Below are 3019 nucleotides of genomic sequence, written 5' to 3'. Positions count from 1 at the left end.
GAACTGTAAATTTCTTCATAATTTACCTGCTAAGCATACTTAATGCTGCAAGAAACAGATGATATTTCATTTACTCAGACTCTTTTTGGATAATCTATTGCAAAGCAAGCATTTCAGTTCTGCTTTCTTGTAATAATTGTACATTTTGAGTAGAGTATATTTTAAAATATGTACTTATTCATCTAGTTATTCACTTATTTATTCTTTCTTCTAAATTAGTTTTCTAATTGGACAGAACTTATGTCTGTTTGTTCCTCATGAATTCCTTTGCTGAGATAGTACCAAGAACCTTGTCAGTGTTAAAAGTATACTTTTGGAGTGAGGTAATAATATTGGCCCTATAGAGTTGCACATTCTATGTATACTTTAGGAGAGCAAAGGAACACTATGAGGCTTATTTTCCAGATAAATAGAACACATGATTTTAAAGCACTGTACCTATTGTGAGAACTTAGAAAAAGCATAAGAGCTACAAGCTATAAAGTGCCAGGCATTTTATATTCACTATAGTTAATTTTTACAATGACACTGAGCTCTACAGATGAATTAACTCCAGATTAGGGAAGTCAAGAAATCTACCCAAGATCAAGTTATGAATAATAACTTAGTCAAGATTCAAAACTAGACGTTTTATTTCTAAGACCTCCCTTTTCTTTGCACTACTATCCTGTATTGTATGCAACATCTGTTGATCTAAGAAATACTATTAATATTTTTACAAGTTTTACAAGTAATTTGTTTTACGGATATTAAAGTGACATTTCTTGCTTTGAACTTGATTTACAGTAAGACAGACATAAAATATAATTTCTAATTATAATATAATTTCTAATGTACGTGTTAAGCATACTTATGCTTCAAGAAACAGATGATATTTCATTGACTCAGACTCTTCTTGGACTATCTATTGCAAAGCAGGCATTTCAGTTCTGCTTCCTTGCAGTAATTGTACATTTTGAGTAGAGTGTATTTTATAATATGTACTTATTCATCTAGTTATTCACTTATTTATTCTTTCTTCTAAATTAGTTTTCTAATTGGACAGAACTTATGTCTGTTTGTTCCTCACGAATTCCTTTGCTGAGATAGTACCAAGAACCTTGTCGGTGTTAAAAGTATACTTTTGGAGTAAGGTAATAATATTGGCCCTACAGAGTTGCACATTCTATGTATACTTTAGGAGAGCAAAGGAACACTATGAGGCTTATTTTCCAGATAAATAGAACTCATGATTTTAAAGCACTGTACCTATTGTGAGAACTTAGAAAAAGCATAAGAGCTATAAGCTATAAAGTGCCAGGCATTTTATATTCACTATAGTTAATTTTTACAATGACACTGAGCTCTACAGATGAATTAACTTCAGATTAGGAAAGTCAAGAAATCTACCCAAGATCAAGTTATGAATAATAACTTAGTTGAGATTCAAAACTAGATGGTTTGTTTCTAAGACCTCCATATTCTTTGCACTACTATCCTGTATTGTATGCAACATCTGTTGACCTAAGAAATACTATTAATATTTTTACAAGTTTTACAAGTAATTTGTTTTATAAAAATTAAAGTGACATTTCATGCTTTGAACTTGATTTACAGTAAGACAGACATAAAATATAATTACTAATTCACATTATTTTTCCAATTTATACAACTGAAGAAATATTCAAAATATCACCTTATACTAAAGCCTTAGATTCTGTGAACAAAACAAATTTTGTTGAGTTCAAATTATCACTGTAAATAAGCATGACCATAAGAATTGATGGGTGTGTGTTAGTTTCTATTTCTTTGTTAAGGTTGTATGGAAGGGTTCTATTCAATACTTTCCATAGTTCAATTCTTCTATACATTATAATAACAAGTCACTTTGGGGCATTAAATTATTTCACATAGAGTTGACAAAAATATCTAAATGTTTGATTAAACATCTGGATGATTGATTAAATCGGTGACTACTCTACTGGAACATTTGTACACTATAAAATCACACAAAGAGCTGTCATTGTCTTACTGTGCAAGACAGAAATGGGAAAAAAATCAACCTTTCCCTTTAAGACCTTTCTTCACCTGCCTAATAATCTAAATGTGTCTCACAGGGCCATAAGCATTGTGTGTGTTACATTCCTGTCTTCCCTAGAGGGGTGTTGTTTGTTTAGTTTCTGTGGCTGTAAATTGAAACAGAAACCAAGAGAATAACTTAGAAAGATTTTCAGAAAAACAATAGACTCATTCCACTCTTATTATAACATTATTTTCATTTAGCCTGTATTAAGCAGTTTGGCAATAGAAGCAAGAAAGAAATGATATAAAAACCTAGCACCCACTAGATTATAAATATTAGGAAAGAAAAATCAAAGAAAATGTAATGCATCAGTATAAAGTATATCTGCCTAAGAAAAAGTTCCATGATAAACCCATGAAATCAATGCAAAACAGGAGATAACCCAACCATATATCAATTACTGACTACCTTAATGTACATCAACAAAAACTCTCAAGGTAAGAATTAACACTTGTCTTGAACTAGTGATTTTTCACAGATTAAATTTAAATGACATTTTTTTTTCAAAATCACCAATTTATACATATATAAAAGGGAAGAGTCTCTGACATAAAGAAAATATTCAGAACTACTAGAAAGGAAAATACTTCATTGTTCCCTTTTCAGCATTCAGTATATGAATGGATTTTATAAATATGTGCTTAATGAGGATCAGGGTCCAAGGGTCCTCTTTTTCAGAGAGAGAAACATGGAAGGAAATGAGACAGAAGACCACAGGAGAAAGTTACAAGAGATAAAGTATGAGGGGAAGTAGGACTTGTTCTGTAGCATGAAGGGGATATGAAGGAAAAGGCACTATCTTTGTTGAATGCTGACTTGAACCTTGAGCAGCTCATCCTGACTACCTTGAAATCCCACTTTCACTCCCCATGAACCACAAAGATCATCAATAACCAACTTCCTCAGGTTTCATCCTCAATGTGCCCCTCATGCAGCATCTGACCATGTACACCAACC

The sequence above is a fragment of the Callospermophilus lateralis genome, chromosome 6 (genome assembly GCF_048772815.1).
Source record: "Callospermophilus lateralis isolate mCalLat2 chromosome 6, mCalLat2.hap1, whole genome shotgun sequence".
Taxonomy (NCBI): Eukaryota; Metazoa; Chordata; class Mammalia; order Rodentia; family Sciuridae; genus Callospermophilus; species Callospermophilus lateralis.
This window is presented reverse-complemented; position numbering follows the sequence as displayed.